Raw genomic sequence first — 19,366 nt, 5'->3', positions numbered from 1 at the left:
GTGACAGCATTCAAGCAATGGAAATCGACATAGATCCTAATCTAGTTCGCCTCCTTTTTTAACGATATGACAATGGGCGAGACCCATTTGCTTCTCTCAACTCCAAATATGATTCCTGCCTCTAGCATGCATTGGATCACTTTATCAACCCTAGCTGCACAATTCTTGTTCATCCTATACGGTCTCTTTTGCACAAGTATAATGCCAAGCACTAGGGTTATATGGTGTACGCACAAATCTAGTGGTATAGACTTCAGGTCCTTGTAACTCTAGGCAAACACATCTTCGTACTCCATGAAAATTTTGAATGTTGCTACCTTCAACATAGGATCCCAATCATCGCCAACTAGTATGTTGCACGGATTCTCTTCATCCTTGAGATTCGTGACCCATACGAATGGCTCTTTGTACTTGATTGGTTTCCCTTCATCAAAGTTGTGAGGACTTTCATTCACCTAGGCTTCTCCTTTGTACTCCCTAAACTCTGAAGAAAACACCTCCTTCTCTTCTTCATCCATTCCTTCCACCCCTAGCATATTGCAACTTGAAAATAACTCGTAATCTTTCATTTGCCAGTGGAAGAGTCCATTTAAGGAATCCAAGTAATCTTCTGAACATCTTTCAAGTTCCAGCACGCCTTCATCATTAGGCTTAATCAGGTGTCTTCCCTCGTCCCTTCCACTAGACTCTCGATCGGATTTAGATTCCGAAGACATCTCCTCAATCACCATTTCTGTTTGAAGGTCGATAACAAACTTGTTTTCACCGCTCTCTAATGAAAGTGTGTTTTTTTTCCAATTATAGTTTGCCCTTGCTACTACTAGCCATCTCCTTCCGAGAATGGCATCATACCCCTTCTTTTTTAATGGAATCACGACACAGTCTAACACAAATGACTAGGTCCCAATGGTGACTATCTGAGCCACCAATTTTCCCAAAGGCTTGATTCTATGCTGGTTTGCACTGAGTAAGTTGAAGGTTGGGGGCCACAGGGTAGGCTTCCCAAGTTTCTTCCATATCTCCTCCAAAAGCACATTTACCCCCAACCCACCCTCAACTATGGTATTGGTGAGGATTGTCCCGAAGATACCCATCTCAATGACTGCGGGGTACTGTCCATCGTTCAACACAAGTAACATGGGTCTACTGCTGATCCTCCCGGAATGTTTGGCTTTTGTGTGGTGCTGGTACTTGATTGTATAGTGCAAGTATTCAGGAATGTCATCTTCAACTGAAGTAATGTGTGAAGAAGGTCTTGTAATTGGAATTGTTATCTATTTGACCTACCAGCGCAAACAAAAAGAGCTACACTGCTGAAAATGACAGATTATCTAAGTGTTTATGTTTAAAGCATAACGTTATGCAAACACTTTATCATTTATGGCTTTAAATTGCATTTTATGATGAAAAATAGAAAAATATCTTTCAAAGTAAAACAAGTGTTATAATTTTTCTGACAATGTAATTTTATTCATCAAATGTCCATAATGTTCCACGCAAGCCATGAAACTAATTAGTAAAAGAAAAACAAACCAAAGCTTGCTTTGAAACATAAATACAAATGGGAAAAGAAAAAGTAAGAAGGGCCATGGGTGCCAGCCATTGCCTGGAATGACTGGTCGTGTTGACACTTGTCCATGTGTTTGCCCTCGCTGTCCCACTTTCCATGCTCCCTCTCCAAACCCTACAATTGCAAAAAATTGAGTTAGATAGAAACAATCTATAAGAAAAGGCCAACAAACTCACCATCCTACCATGCATATGTATCTATATCCAAAATCTTAAGCCATGATTTATTTTTCTAACTAGTTGTGTCATGTGCAGGAAAAGATCAATGTCACGTGGACGTAATATGTGGCTCCCACAAGGGTTCAAGCCCAGCATATCATTGATTAACAGGTTTATATCAGCCACAGAAAGAAAGAGCATAATATCAAAGGGACATGTGCCTATTATACATGAAAACTTTTATTATCATATTGCAGATTACAAAGAAAGATAAATCAGCAAAATAACTATTTAAGGGACAACTATCATTAGCTTGGAACCTTACAGTTGATTGGTAATCAAATATGCACTATGTAAAAGTGGTCAACAAGCAAAATGTGAAATGCTATAGGAAGAGTTGTAGGAGAAATGAATTGAAAGTCCTCTTAATTCAAATATTTCAGTAAATGGAAGAGCATATCAAGGAAAACAAGAAGTGTTTCTATGAAAAGAATCAATGTGGTCAAGGAAAAACAGTATGTTCTACATTGCTGATGCAAATTTTCAGAATAACCAATGTCACCTGAATCTGCCCAGAAATTGCAGAATTAAAACATTCAAGTATATTTTAAAAGCTCAGAGTTTCTTTTGGAGGTCAGTAGGTGAATGAAGATACAAAATGACTTGGATTATCTATGTTGCTAATCTGAAGGGAAAAGAAAGCATTACTTCAAATTGCAAATTATTCTGAGATGAACACTGCTAAATTGAATACTTCAGCCCCTTTCCAGCAGATATTATTAATTAAGGTATTGATATCATAATATTGATTTATTTTCAACAAGACAAGCATCAAAGGAAATTTCAGAGATATCTTATAGATTGAATGACAAGGGTATATCGAGTTAAAAGGTATGAACCAAGCAGATCCAGAGAAACTTTTTCTGTAACCAACATAATGGACATATAATGCAAGATAACTCAAATGGCATCAAAGAAGCATACTTTTCAGCCTACAGAAGCAAGTAAAAGAACCAGTAATACTGGAAACGAGTAGGTCAGTAGCAAATGTCACGAGCTTTTGCAAAGTATGTGCCTTGTGATCAAATCTAAACAATGTGCTAGTAATCTTGAAATTCAGAGGTACCACCATTGCAATGCAAGAGATGTTATGCTTGGGTTCAAAATGGTGGATAGTTACAACAAAGTATGGTGTGAGAAAATGTGAATAGAAATAATGTGTATTCAGAACAAAGGAGAGCAAAATTACAACAATAAATTTCTTTCATGGCTCTCACTAGCGAATTTGTAAATACCCAGCTGGAATAGAAGTTTCAGCAGAGGAACAAAGACAACAAATGATGCTGCAGCAGTAAGAAATATCGAATGTAATGACAATCATGAGAATATCAAAATAATTATTTCCAACAAAACCATAAGGGCTGGATTTATTTCAAACAAATCCAAGGTTTAAGTAAAGACTTTTCACAAGAGAAAGATAAAAACAAAGAAGGTAAATGCAGAAGACCTCTCCATGTTCAAAAAAGACCCTTTGTTGTTAAGTGAAGAAAATAAGTGAGTTTGCAAAAATCCAAATTCACATCCATAATTAGCAGAGATTTATTGCATTTTTACCAAAAGCAGTGACAGTTACCTGTGAAATCTACAAAGGGAGATCACAGTAGAAAACCCTCAAAACTCCAGCCGTGGCCATGAAATAGTGCAAATCTAAAAATCTGGGTAAGATATTGTAGCAGCAAGCAATAAACTGCAGGAAAAAGAAACCATCCAATTGAGGCATGGATCCAATAAAAAAACCCAAGAAACAGAAAATATCAGACATGATTTCCAACATTGAAAGTAAAATTAAACAGGTTATATCTATGTCTATGATATCATCGTGTCAAAGATGGTTGGTTGGGTACCTTCAAACTCAAACACCAAAATGCCCTCAACGCCCAGATTTGCCAAAATACCAAAAATATGCAAAGGGGAAAATGGCAACAGCAGCAAAGATATCAGTTGGTGTATGAGGCCACGTAAACAAGAGGGAAATGAGTAAAATGTATAAGAACATCACCGTTTCATTCCATCATCACAAGTGACAGCAACAGCAACAAAGAAATTCCCCAAACTCATCAATGGTGGAACGAGAAACTCCATTTTTCTTGAAGACAGGAAGAAACCCATAAGGCCACATAAAAAACAGCATGAGAAAAGAAGCAAGAGACTCTTCCAGTGGCGGCCTAAGCACTGAAATGTACTCAAGATCTGAGAAGCTGACTGTAGAAGAGAAAAGGTTAACAGTTTGTTCTCCTATTTGATTTTATAATTTGACTCTTTTAATACCCATTGTTTTGGAGAGACAAAAGGATGCTACCAACAAATGGGTCAGTGTATGTGTTCTATCATTGCCCTCTGAATTACAAGTTACAGTCCCCTTAAGATTTGCAATGATGTGCAATGAATATGTCTTTCTTAGATCAGAACTTTTGACAGGATAAGCTCTAAACCTAAGAGCAGTAAAGGCTAACCAAATTGTTCGTAGACACAAACAATTCAGGCAAAATGGATTTGGACAACCTACCACACCCAATGGAATGACTATAGTAGGTTATCTTGAAGATTTTCTGATTTTTACTCCTATTCTAAATGCAGATTAATTATCTAAATGCAAAAGAGGAAAGAAAGGAGAGGTGCACATGAGGGCAAACGGAATTGCTTTAACTATCAGTCCTGAATGAAATGGAATCCAACAAGTTACTAATAGATTCATCCACATTTATCCTTCAATTTCCAATGAAACTATTTAACATGCTATGAAACAAGCAAGAGGAGAAGCAGAATTACATATGAAAAAGAAAATGGAATTACCTATACTATAAGTACCATTGTAAAATGGAATCCAAATGATTATCACAAAATCACATATAATTGTCCTTCAACTCTTTATGCAGAACTAATCTATGGGCAACAAAACATGAAAAGCAAATTAGGTAAATAGAGTTACAGAGCCAATTCACCATCAAGTTTTTCAATCTTTGCATTATGAAAAGAGATTACATTTATAGTTTTCTGTCATTTCCCAGTTCTGGTAGAGCAATAGTCATTCATTAGAAAGAAAATGAGAATATGAAAACATCTAATCTGCATCATAATATGGACACATGGCATTTTCCCATTGATGATCCTGAATCCATGACACTTCTAAAAACACATAGTGACTATTTATCTTCATGTTCTACTGTTGGGCACCAAGTCCATATAATTCTTTGAATTCTCATTGTCGATCTCGAATCAACGATCACAATCAAAACATAATAAACCTCCTTATTTTCTTCATGATTTCCTCCATGGGTCCCTCTGTGTACACATGTCCAGCGTTCATTTTCTTGCATTGGTTATCTCTCACGCATCTTTGAAAAGTGGGTAAGCAAGCCTCATTGATCTTTCAAAATCCGATTATTGAACAACATCTCTTTTCATGTTACATCTTTAATGCAATTTCAAGCTTTAACATTTATTTTAACAGCGAGATAGTAATGACTACTAACAGCATTGTAACATTGCAACTATCATTCATACAATGTTTCCATTCGATGCGATGATGCGATAACTGCTTCTAGGTTGACTTTGACTTCATTCGCAAGCTCGCGACTTAGAAACCTTAACTCATCTTTAACTTTGTGATGATGCAATTAACATGCTTTTGCATCTTCGTGACCTTGACCTTGAGTTAATTTCAACACCTTGTGAACATGCGATCTATAGCTTTTCGCTTTGCCAGGTTATGATTAACCCTTTGTGACCATGCAATCTTTAGTCTTTTACAATGTGGGTTCACCTATTCCATGCATTGAATGCTCATTTTCCTACATTGGTCATTTCTCGTGCATTTTCAAAAAGTGGAGAAATATTAAGCATCGATCAACTGAGATTTAACGATCGCCATGAAACTGAAAACCCTTTGTCATATTATAAGCTTGGAAATTTGCTCTCGCAATCTCATGATCCAATCAGTTTAACTTTTACCACTTACAATCTTACAATACCTTTACTATCGTATAGTCAACAATCCTCTTTCTAACTCTTGTGATCATACAATAATTGCCATCTCATAACATCGGAAGACCTCTAACATGAAACATTTATGATCTCATGACAATTGGATGATCACAAGATCGGAAACTTGAAAATACATACCCGTGATGCTACGACTACTTGACATGTCATAAGATCCGGATACTCAGCACTTGCCTTTACGATCCTCCGTCACCCTCTAAATTGTAACATCAGAAGACTTTATGATATGTGCTTATGTGCTGGGCCCTACTCAACTTTAGCATTTCTTCACTTACGATCTTATGTTCATACAAACATAGGATCCCAGGTAGCATCTTAATCCTGAAAATGAAGACTCCCAATCTCGTGATCCTTCATAGCGTCATATCTCTATTTCTTCCCTTTCTCAATCTTACAATTAGGTATCATCTGGTATATCATCGTAACTCATGTCTTAAATGTTACGATCTCGCGAAGCCTCAGAGCATTGCTTAAAACCAAAAGAAAGGGGCCCAACTGACAAGTAAGGGATTGACTTTTCAACCGACCAATGGCGTACATTCTGTTGTTAATTGACTTTTCACCAGCCCACGTAACTTGCTTTGATCAGATCTGAACCATCCATGCACTAAATCGATGATGCACGTTTGCTTATGTTTACATTTTGGTGTTAAGGGTTTTGACTACTTCTTGCGGCATAAATTGCTTTCTCTACATTATAAGCTCGATCATCTACGATGTCTTCCATGAAAACTGTAACATAACGTGAATCCTTGTCTTCAACATGATTAAGAATAAAGAAAGATGAATCAATAAAATATCCACACCTTCTTCTCATTAGAGGAATGCATAAGAAACCCTCCAAAACCTAATCACCTAGCCTTGGACTCGTGCATTACTCACATGACTTCCCGCATTAGGTTAGCTCAAAGGGATGATGAGAAGAGAGGTCATCCTATGGGCACTCTAGACTCAGACTCAAGACATTGGCACTTTAATTTGACTCAAACCTAAAGCAAAAAGGAATGAACTAAAAATTGGGCAACAAACGAGAACTCCATTTTTCTTGAAGATAAGAAGAAACCCATAAAGCCACATAAAAAACGGCATGAGAAAGAAGCAAGAGACTCCTCCAATACGGCCTACGCACTAAAATATACTCAGATATCTAAGAAGCCGACTGTAGAAGAGAAATTTGCAAATTTTCCCTTCAAAAAAATGGCACCCATACACCAAGAAATGCTCAGGAAATCATCCATAGGTTCCAAAAAATGTGCTCAAACCCTGACAACAACTTTCATTCATACCTTTGAACTTTCCAGATTACAATTGCAAAATGAAGGAAATGAATGAATTTAGGTTGGGGAGTATCATTTACAAGTTCCTAAATTCCTTTGTATTTGTTTTGAAGTCTGGTGCATTATGGTGAGATTTCTATTTCCTTTCCTTAATGTATCGTGACCATAAATGGGTTGGGTCTTATTTTTTATAAAGGTTCCTAAGTATTAAGTCTAAGTATTAAGTATTTGCATAAGTCTTTTCAATGTAGAATGAAATGTTTAATGGTACCTTATAAACCATTTTTCTTTTTCATCCTACTTTAATGGAAATTCTTAGTCAACTTTGGTCTATATTCTTCTAACTAAATCGGTTAGATTGATATAAATGATTTTTTTTTTAATCGTTAAGTTAAATTTGACATGCGTGTAAGGAGTGACAACTTGAATCATTATGGTTTGACTAAGTGGTTGGATTAGTTTTGAAACAAGTGGAGAGAATATAGGATTGAAGAAGTCAAATGGGACTTGGGAACAACAGTTGAGGAGTCTTTATGACCTTTCTGAGCATTTTATGGACAGTTTTGAGTGAGTCATAGGGGTGTTTATGACTTAGTGGAGTTTTTTCAAGGGGAGGAATTTATTTTGGAGGTTTCTGGGCCCTCTTCTTCAGGCTATTCTCTGGCATCCGACCCAAGAGGTTATAGAGTGTATTTAGTGAGTTTTCACTTTTTATTGTATTCAGCTCTAATTAGTGATTTGGAGAGACTGAGTGATTATCATCTATCCTCGGTCTCTTTGGCACCATTTTTTTGTATAACTCACTTTCATTGGAAGATCATGTTGTCTTGCATTTTGTCACCACAAAATGTTGGTAACAGCACGAAACTTTTTCAAGCTAGTTTCGTGTTTCTCTAATGTAATGTCCCCTTTCTAGCATTCATAGCATGATGTTGTCGTTAGCCTATTTCCCCACAGTCCCGTAGGCTAACTAGGACATTAAAGGGGCTTAGAGGCCATTTGGCCTAGACAGTTTCAGTTGCAAGTCTTTCTGAGGGATTCTGGGGCAACTTTGGGCATACTTACTATTTATAGTAAGTCATCTTGGACATGGCCGGACATTCAATCACAGTGGTATGTCGAGGGTAATTGTTTAAAATCGACAGGAAAACTTATTTATCATTGATAAGATTTGTTATGCATTGATAAAGCCATTTTATAAAGTTAAATTTAAATATTTAACTTTATTAATGCATAGACTATAGTTTGTGGTAAATATTTAAATTAAAAGAGTTCCCTTTATTTTTATAACACATTGGAGACATAAGGTACATAAAGGGAGTTATGTTTTATCCCACATTGAGAAAACGAAGGATTGAGCTCTTGTGAGAACACTATAAAAGAAATGGAAGAGCTTTTTTTTGTATGCTTGGATGAAGATTAATGTTATGTTGCTGGATATCTGATTATCGAGCTTGGAGGACGGAATCCCTCTTTGCTAGCATTCTCTTCACTGTTGGAAGACACAGTCAGGAGGATCAAGGGTGTTTTCACTTCAGGAAATACACTGGGTTTCATTTGGGGCGTTCGCATAAAGAAATTTACAAGGGTTTGAGGTGCAGATCTGAAGTTAGTTATTGCTATAGTGCCGCATGAACAGTATTTTGCTACAGTCGGCATGAACAGTATTTTGCTACAGTACGGCATGAACAGTGTTGGTATCAAGTTTACTTGTTTTTCCGGCTGATTAGAAGTTTGGAGGGCTGCCGACTACATCTGCAAAATACTACGGCAACTAATTCCAGGTTTCTTTGTCAAATTTTGATACTTTGCATAATAATTGTTGAATACAAGTCTGAATAGTTGTTGCAGCCTTTAAGGCAGCTGTAAGTGCACATCTACATTTAAAAATCACCCTTTTATCAGCAGATTGAAAGAGTTTCCAGATTTTTCATATACTGTTGAATGTGTGCCAAGTGTTTGTGAAAATGTTATGATGTGTATTATGCATTTTAGTGTCACTTCATAGTTGTTCGTAAATCTACTCATTGGAAAGCAATTTATTGAGGAAATCAGCTTTATGAGTTTGCATACAAAGTGTTTGACAATATTCCTTAAGTTAGATTTCTACAAGTCAAAGTTCAAAACAGGGGAGGATATTACATCTAAGCTTGAATTTGATATTCAATTGCTTAATGTTGATCGATTGATCCATTTCAATTCAAATATCAAATTATTTTACTGAAAGCCTTCGTCAAGTCTTTTTCGTTTTGCTTTCTATCGAGCCTTTGCTTGATTTTTGAAACCTTCACGATCTGTTCTTTTCTTTTGATTTTGGTTTTGCCTGTTTTTAGTCCTTTGGTTTTGCTCATGTCATGCCTTTCGTTTTTCCCTTTGATTTGGTCTAACCTAGAGGTCAATCAGAGTTGTCACTCAAGAGTTATGGTCATTTTAGTGCCCAAAAAGTAGACCTTTTTGATGCAACAGCACGAATTAAAAAATGATGTTATATTTTCAATTTGACATTCACTTTTTAAAAAATATAACATTTTACTCACTTTTTGTTATGTTTTTAAGTTACTTTTACTTTAAATTTATAACTTAAAGTGACTATAGTGCACTTTATGTTATAATTTTAAGTTGAGTTACTTTTTAATTTTTCACTTAAAGTAACTATAGAACTATATAGTTACATTTTAAATTTTTGGTTTTAAAATCAAATACTTATTTAAATGTCACTTTAAAATAATGTTTGTGTTATATTGAATAATATGATGCATAAATATTATTTTTGACCCATATTGATGACATTGATATAAATTTAAGTGAAAAACATGACTTAAAGGCCTCAAAAGTGGACTTTTTATGTGCAATTGCATGTAAAAACTGACATCAGTAAATATGGTATCAGGATGTATGCCGTTGGTATCAGGATGTATGTCGTCAATATTAGGATGTATGCCATCGATATCAGGATGTATGTCGTCAGTATCAGGATGTATGTCGTCAGTATCGGCCGACGGGGTGTGTATTGGGATGTATGTCGTCGATATCGGGAAGGTTCTTATTATGCAGCCGACATGTTGTATGTAGCTGACGGACACCTTCGGAAAGGTTCCTCGAGATGTATATATACCACCTTCGGGATCATTGTAATCATCATAAGCATAATGTAATATCTGGTGTATGCGAATAATATAAGGAGATCTACTATTCTGATCCATTGTCTGTATGCACTGATTTATTTACCCAGTACGGTAAACATTTGGCATCGTTGCCCCATGAACCTGGAAGGAGGGAGGAATGAAGATTAATGCCAATTCAGCTTAACAAGGATCGAAATAAGATAAAGGGAAAAGATGGAATATATACTGCACAAGAAAATTTAATCTTGGCACAACAAACCAAATGCAAGAGGAGGTTTCAAAAGATTGCCGACAGACACAGAACTGCGGAGGAATTGTTGGAAGAAATTCGACAGTGGGTGGAGTTGGTGGAAGAAGCAAGTGAGGAGTTTTTGAATTTGAAATCGCCAAGGGAAGAGAATCGACTCGCACCACTCGGAGTGTCGAGGGAGTAAGAGTGTAGAGTGAACTCTTTGTCCACGATACACTTCCAAAATGGACAGATTCTCTTAACAAAGACGCTTCTTCACCAAAAAGCGCAGCTGCCAGGATACAAACCATTGGTATCGGGATACAAAGTGTTGGTGTCGAGATATAAAGCGTTGGTGCCGGAGTGTAAACCGTTGGTATCGAGATACAAAGCATTGGTGCCGGAATACAAAATGTTAGTGTTCCTACACATCCAGTAGTAATGGCAGGACCAAAAGAAAAATTGCCAAAATCTGATGGTGGAGCAGCCGATCTGATCCGACATTGTAAAACATGTGAAACGATTTGGAGGGCGAATGGCATAATAGATACAAACGAATGGGTCTAACAGTTTTCAGCCACCCTATGGGGTGTTGTAATTGATTGGTTCGCCGATGCATATCCCCAGAAATTAACCACTTGCGACAACCTTAAGAAGGAGTTTACTGCTAAATTTCAACTACTTCACGATGACAATGAAATCGTAGCTGAAATATACAACATAAAACAAGGGAAAAATGAAAAAGTTCGAGTCTATGCCAAGAAGTTGAAGGACTTGATCAACAAAATGGAGAATAAGCTGGTTGATGGGTTACAAAAAAGATGGTTCATTGAAGGCCTTCACCCGAAGTTGCAAAAGAAGATGAAGATCATGTTGCCATTGTTATACACTGAAGCATACAACCGGGCAATGAACCTGGAAAGTGAGCAAAACACGAAGAAGAAGAAGAAGAGTAGTTCGTCTGATTCAGATGACGACGCATCTTCAAAAGAGGAGAGCAGTGATGACGAAAAGGACAACAAGAAGGTTCGCGCATTTTAAAAGGATATGATTCGGATGATGAAAGAATTCAAGAACATGCAGAAGGAGACCAAGGGAAATGAGCTATGGTGCACCGAATGCAAGAAAGAAGGCCATACAAAGGGATCATGTCCGAAGGACCAATTTTGTGAGATTTGCCAAATCATGGGACATTACACAAAGGAATGCCCATTCAATCTGAAAACACGAGGTCCTCAGAAAGTATTCCTGACCCAAGAGACTCCCGCATCAGGAGGGAGCGGGAACACCAGTACAGAAGGTGCCACATCAAGACGATACAGAAATAACTGGCGAGGTCAAAACAACAACAACAACAATGGCAGCAGGAGTCAAATCTAGTATGATGCGAACAACCGACCCATAGTTCAATGCTGAGCATGTAATTTGTGGGGCCACTTTGCCCGTGACTGTACAACAATGAACACACCGAAATTGTTATGCAGATGGTGCGGACCCCACAATCATGAAGATGCTAAGTACCCGAAGTTGGGAGTAAATTTGATCACCGTCGAGATAGAGGAAGAGGGCATTCTGGCCATCACATGAAAGCAAACGAGAGTATATCCCAATCTGATGGAGGAAAAGAAGAGACTGGAGGAAGCGCGGGTAGAAATCCAGAAAGCAACACAGGCAAAGAGGGCACACTTGAAGGACACTACTGGTACCTCCACACGGAACTGCGCAAAACAGAATATCGTACGAAAAATATTACAAACCGAGGTACCCATCAAACTAAATGATATGTTGCTCACTATGCCTCAACTCTGTATGACACTCACGAACATAGCTCCAACTACTAAGTTACCAGTAGAGCAAGGAAGGGAGAAAGAAGGTGGCGCAAGTGTAGAAAATCAGATGCTGTTAGTCCTCTCATTCGGACGCCCTCCAGCAGTAGTCAAAATGGGAATTCTCGGGATTGTGTTGATGGACACGATTGTGGATGGAGGATTCGGTGTCAATGTGTTGCCAGAGGATACTTGGAAAAGGTTGAGACAACCGGCATTGTGGCTACCTACATTCCAGTTGCTAACGGCCAACCAACACTGAATCAAACCATTGGGAGTCCTAATAGCACAACCAGTAATGATTGGAACACAGTCATTCTTGCTTGATTTCGTCGTAATCCTACTGAAGAGGAAAGGGTAGGATGCCATTCTAGGCCGAGGGTGGCTAATACAAGCCAGAGTTAAGCATGATTGGAAGAAAAATACTCTATCACTTGAAAGCAAGGGGTAGAAATACGTCATCGATTTACACACTCAAATGGTCGGGGAAGAAGCTCTGTCATCAGATTCCGAAGAAGAGGATGAAGGGAGGCAATGTATGGAACCAGATCAAGAGAGAGTCCTATGATTGGAGGGAGATGATGATTTGGATTCAGTGAACGGTCTCTACCATTGGCAGATAGAGGACTATGAACTATTTCAGAGTTGCAACGTACTGATGATAGAGCAAGGACATAGTGCTGATGGATTTCCAAGAGAATTCAAGAACATAAAAGAGGCAAATGCGCAACTCGATGAAACATTGCCCATGCATTCACTGAAGGGGAGCCCATCAAATACAATGAAGCCACACTGCACACTATGAATTTGGGAGACGAAGCCGAACCAAGAAACATATTGGTGGGAGATAACTGGGATCTAGTATTGAAGGCAGCGGCATTCAAGATATTCTTGGAATATAAGGATGTATTTGCATCGACATACAAGGACCTGAAAGGAGTACCACTAGAGTTGTGTGTGCATCGCATCTCGTTGGTCAAAGGAGTTGTACCTATACGGAAGCGACCCTACGGGATGAATAAGAACTATGCGGTACGGGTTACAAAAGAGATTAACCGGATGTTAGAAGCCAGCATTATTTTCAAGGTGCAAACCAGTATAGTGATCTCACTGAAGGACACCACCCAGATCTGGATATGCATTGATTTCAGATGCCTTAATGCAGTCACGATCAAGGATTCATTTTCGATTCCATTTACAGACAGCATCTTGGAGGAGGTAGCCGAACACAAGATTTACTCATCCATGGATGGATTTTCTGGATACAATCAAATTTCAATCGCAGAGGATGATAAACTAAAGATAACATTTGTCGTAGAAGATGGAGTGTACGCATATAAATGGATGTCATTCAGCCTATGCAATGTGCCTGCTACATTCCAGCAGATCATACTGTACATCTTTGACAAAATGTCTGTTGGAAACTTCAAAGCATTGTTGGATAATTGGTCGGTATTTAGCGCTGAGGACAAACATCTGGCAGCACTGGGCAAATGTATGGAGAGGTGCCAACGCGCGTGCCTAGCCTTGAATCCGAAGAAGGGCAGATTTATGGTTCCGTCGGGAAGGTTGCTCAGATACATAGTCTACAAGGAAGGATTGAAGACAGATCCAAATAATGTGAGTCATAATGGAGATGCAGTCGTCCACCAATGTAACAGAGGTAAAATCTTTCCTCGAACATATAGGCTATTACAGACAGTTCATTAGAAATTTTTCCAAGGTAGCATACCCGCTAGACAAGTTAACGTGCAAAGGAGAATCGTTCAGATGGGAGAAGGAACATGATGAAGCATTTGAAGGGCTACGGCACCCATCTTGGCATATCTGGATTGGAGCAAAGAGTTCCATGTTCATGTCGACTCCTCCAACTATGCAATTGGAGCAACCTTGGCATAGATAGGCAGCCATGCGTTGGATCACCTGATCTACTTTGCCAATCAACTGCTATCAAAGGCCAAACAAGATTATAGTATGACTAAATAGGAAGCTTTGCGAATGGTCTACGCTATACAAAAATTCCGTCATTACTTGCTGGTGACACTGTTCGTGTTCTATGTCGACCATCAGGCCCTGTTATATATGGTCAATAAACCTGTCATTTAGGGAAGAATCAGCCGCTGGTTACTTCTATTGTAGTTCACCTTCAAGATCATTGTATGGCCTGGGAAGAAACATGTAAGCGCAGATCATCTGTCACGCCTCAGAACAAGAGAACCGGCAGACAGTGTGAATGACAACTTTCCTGATGCACAGCTGTTTCAGATTGTGGTACTGCCTAAATGGTACGAGTATCGGGGAGTATCTATCGACGAGACAGTTTCCAAGTAGCATGCCACCAAATGAAAGACAAAAGTTGGTTTTGCGGAGCCGAATGATTCAACTAATCAATGGGCTATTATATAAAATGGGACCCAACCAGATCCTAAGACAATGCGTCCTGGAGGAGGAGATCTCAAGGGTACTGAAGGAAGCACATGAAGGACTAGTAGGAGGACACATGGGGCCAGACACAACTGCATAGAAGATACTCCTGGCAGGACTATGGTGGCCGATTGTACACAACAATGCTAGGGAGTGCGTCGTTGCATGCGATACATGTCAACGAGCCGAGAAACCTTTGAAGAGAGACTTCATGGTTTTGAATCCCTCTCATGCCCAGGAACTCTTTGAACGATGGGGATTGGACTTCATCAGACCCTTGAAGACGATCAAAACTAGAAGATTTTGATACATCGTCGTAGCAATAGAGTACCTAACCAAATGGGTGGAGGCACACCTTGCCAAATAACTTGGTGGTAAGGACAGCAAAATTTATTTATGAGCAAATTATTACTAGGTACGGAATTCCATTACAATTAACAAGTGATAGGGGTGGACATTTTGTAAACCATGTAATCCGACTGCTCACCACCGAGTTGAAGATTTATCATTCATTATCGAGCCTGTACTACCCAAGAGCAAACGGACAGGCCGAGGCTACCAACAAAATCCTGGTATCAATTATCTACAAATCCTGACAGTTGAAGGTGAGGATTGGGAGGAAAAATTACCCTCTACTCTTTGGGCTTACTGCACAGCGTATAAGGTGACAACAGGGCACACGCCGTATCAATTAATGTTCGGGCAAGAGGCAGTAGTACTAGCGGAATTCATGATACCAAAGTTTAAGCAAGCGGCTATATAAATTAAACAACCTGGAGGAGAAGCGATTATTGGCGTAGTGGGCAACTGAGGTAACACAGAACAGGCATAAAGCATGGCACGATAAGCACTTGAAACTAAACAGGTTTCAACCCAAAAAGTGGGTGTTGAAGTACGTTATCCAGAATGAGATCAAGTCGAGCAAGTTCAAAGTTAAGTGGTTTGAACCCTATTAGATTCAGGAAGTGGGCGATAATAGAGCGATCAAGCTATGGACGCTGGATGGATAGGAAGTTTCGAAAATAGTGAACGGATGTAAGCTAAAAATTTATCGTGCGCCAGCTAAGTCGCCATCAGGGCCTATTAAGGAGCAGTAAAAAAACAAAAACAAAAAAAAATTGAAAAAATAAATAAATAAATAAAAATAAAAGAAAATTTGAGAAAAAAAGGGAAAAAAGCACCGTACGGTCAACTAACCGTACAGCATTGTCAACAAGAAATAAACACCGTATGGTGTTCTCAAGTTAATCACTGTACGGCATCCAAAGTTATATCACCATACAACATTCAAAGTCTTATCACTGTACAACTCCCACTTATAACATCGTGCAGCTCCCAGTATATCACTGTACGGTCATCCAGAGGTGGCGTCAAGGCATATAAGAAGGATGTAGTATAGAAGGCATTAGGCATTCATTCTGGAGGTATTCAGTTGAAGGTTTTTAGTCCCTTCTGAAGGCAACATACAGATTGCATCACCGTACAACATTGGGAGGCGTCCGCTCATTCAGCATTCAAGGTTATAACCCCGTACGGCATCCCAAGCTTGCATTACCATACGATGGCTCCAAGTATATCACCGTACGGGTATAGGTGGTGTGAGGAAATATTAAGAAGTTACGTACGGTGCAAAAGACAATTTTGGCGGCATTAAGCATTCGTCCTGGAGGCATTCGGGTTAGAGGCTTCAATGCCTGAAGGCATGCAATTTCTAATGACGGCATACCTTTAGCCGTACGGCATTTTGCAGCAAGTGAATACATTCTTTTGAGTCCGTACGGTTACAATGCTTGTGATGAGGATAAATATGTAATAAAGGTATCATATACAACGCAACTAAGTAATAGCTATTGAGAGCCTACACCGTACGAATATCATAAACTATTGAAAGAATGGTGGAACCTTGATTTGATAAATCATTAAAGGATGGCGAGGCTTCCAGGTACGGAGTTGGGTATGCCAGGTACTCTCTCCTCCAATCGGAATCACAGTTAGGCATCTGGATGATAATCTCACTGTAGCAGGTGTGCAAGCAAAGGGTTTCAACGAAAGCAAATAAAACAAAGGCATCAAGGCAAGTAAAGAAATTGGAGAAGTTTTCATCCGTATAGTGAAGACAAGAAGCCGTACGGCCATATGGCGGGCAAGGAAGGAGAAGGCAAACATTACTTGCCAGGATCCATACATTGAGGCGGTCAAGTGTAAGAAAAATAACTGACCTAACAGAAAACATATTCAGCAAACTCATAAAGGCATATTAGGTATGCAATCAACTGGGAAGAGGGCTTGGAGGAAGCAACTGGAGCAGAAAAGACAAGGGCAAGCAAAGGGCCAAAGTGCAGAATCAACTAGATGTGCAGACAATGCCACAGAATGTAGTTTTCAAAGGGTTGAATGGATTGGACTGTAGGAAATGGTGGAGTGAAAATCCGAATACTCACCTCGTGAAGGCAAGCATCCGAAAGGCACAGGTGAGGTGGGCAATCCGGATGCCACTTTTCTATATCTGAGATTTTGAAGGCATCTTGCATCCTATGATTGAGGCTTATATCTGTGATACAACATAGTGGTTTCATTTCAGCCAGCCAACTTTACTAGAGTATTCAGTATACTAAGAGCGGCACAAGGAGGAAAGGAGATTGATAGTAAGCCCAAAAAGATGGACAAGGAAAGGAAGTTGCAGTTGGTATAGTTGGTGTGTAACGACTAGGTACAGCAATAGGTGGATACCCTTATTGGCACTTTGAAGGGAAGAGGGTTGCTTGAAGTCTAATATCAGAGAAGGCCATTGGAAGTGCCTTATGAATGTGATCAAAAGCAGGCTTACAGTGTCTAACAGGGCGTTTGACATTTCCTTTCTGTTGGTCAGTATGATGAATGGTCTCATGAACGGAAAGGTGTACGACTGAGCTTCTCTTTTGGCCACACGCATGGATGAGTTCATGACTCTGCAACATAAAACATTCTATATGCGGCACTATGCCATCAGACTCTTTCTGGAGGCAACTGCGAGGATGATACCCCATGAGAAGCTAGAAATTAAGCCAAGTCCGGCGATACCTGGCAAGCCTCCGGTAATGCAATGGAGGCATTTAGACTCACCTACAAGATAGAAGGGCGTTGGCCAGAAGAGGACATGGCAGGAGATGGAGGAATCAGGCAACACAGATAGTAGCCGCCAGGACACATCTTGTGAGGAGGACGATTATGAGGATATGGAGGTGGAGCAGGATGAGGAGGAAGATGATGAGGAAGTCTAGGTAATTTCAGCAACTCCACTCCACTTTCCACGACAATTGACGGCTACGCCAGTGACTACTACGCCACCAGTCCCATCATTTTCAACTCCACATATGCACACCATGGCAGATGTTCACATTCTGGGATTTGGACAATTTCGGCATCCAGTGGTGATGACCTCAGTAACTCTTAATCCCAGATCATGGACAGCAATAACAGGATTAGTTCCACACTTAGTGCCGGTCCAGACTTCAGTAAGCCGGAGGACAACATCACCAGCAGGCACACCTATGGGTACGCAACCTACAGGATCACAGCCTCAGCTAGTGGTTCAGGAACCAACTCTCATACCCGTAGTAGAGAGTTTGCCTCAACCACCTCCTCTAGCAGAGTCAGTAGCAGAGGGAGGAGTCAGTCAAGGTGGCATGCAGGAGCAGGTTCGTCTAGAGGTGATTGGGACAGATGCAGTAGTCACCATGGCTGACACTCTGTTAGATGAGGATTAGGATACTAATTTTAGTATTGCGGAAGCAAAACCCTAGGTGCCAACAGTGGAACCGACAAGCTTAGCAAGTCAAGCGAGTGAGTACTTGAGGTGACGACTACTTGCCCCTATTGCCAGAGGTCCTTCTATTCAGTCTCCCATGAGAGAGCACACGCAGGTGGAGGCCATTTGGTCAAACAGCGAGGTAGTTGAGGTACCAGCATCACCAAGGGTAGAGGATCAGAGTGCAGTAGCAAAAGCAGAGAAAGTGGATGGAGGAGCGCAGGTGTCAAACCCTCTACCATTAACAGAGGAGAAGGATAAGGATGTTCGTTCTCGCCTGGTTGTCATCGCAGAGTAGAGTAAGTCCCTGGCAAAGTTGGTGCTTACAGAGTGAAGAAGGGCAGAGGCTGGGCAGGAAGCTCAGGAGATAGTGGAGAAGGCTCGAGAGGAGATGGCTAATCGACTTGCCACCCAGCAGATTGCATGGGAAGTAGAGCGGACAGCCCTGTTAGCATAGCTCGAGGAAGGTGCATGAAGGAAGCAGCAAGCGGAACAGCAGGTAGCAGCAACAGAGCAGCGTTTGGTAGAAGCTCTTTAGAAGAAGGACTCAACGAAGAAGGCTCATGATCAGAAAGAAGTTGAGTGTCAGGAGGTTGCATTGATGCTGAAAGAAGTAGTGGAAGAGAACTCTCAGATCAGAGTTGATTTGAAGGTTCGGACAGATCAAGTGTATCAGTTTCGACGCAATTGGTCTTCACAGTCTGAGACACAGCCTTCTGGTTCATGATGTCTAAGTCTGTTGTTTTATGAATAAATGTAGTTAGTTGTTGAGTTTTGTTGTGTGGTCGTCTGCAGACAACTTTTCTTTTTGGGGGGGACGATGTCATCAGTAAATATGGTATCAAGATGTATGTCGTCAGTATCAGAATGTATATCATCAGTATCAGGATGTATGCCATTGGTATCAA

At 39.9% G+C, this 19,366-nt stretch overlaps 1 long non-coding RNA gene across 1 annotated transcript in view; it reads right to left on the bottom strand.

Annotated features, from left to right (window-relative positions):
• Positions 1–1,606: 1,606 nt before the first annotated feature.
• Positions 1,607–19,366, bottom strand: part of LOC149546283 (uncharacterized) — an 83,996-nt gene continuing 66,236 nt past the window's right edge. The window contains exons 2-3 of the long non-coding RNA XR_016353688.1: positions 3,362–3,475; positions 1,607–1,684 (exon numbers count right to left, since the gene is read on the bottom strand). This is a non-coding gene — a long non-coding RNA (uncharacterized LOC149546283). The remainder of the gene's footprint in view (positions 1,685–3,361; positions 3,476–19,366) is intronic.

Source organism: Cupressus sempervirens, chromosome 7, assembly GCF_028749045.1.
Source record: "Cupressus sempervirens isolate cs-2001-9-10 chromosome 7, ASM2874904v1, whole genome shotgun sequence".
In the NCBI taxonomy this organism is placed as follows: domain Eukaryota; kingdom Viridiplantae; phylum Streptophyta; class Pinopsida; order Cupressales; family Cupressaceae; genus Cupressus; species Cupressus sempervirens.
This window is presented reverse-complemented; position numbering and strand designations above follow the sequence as displayed.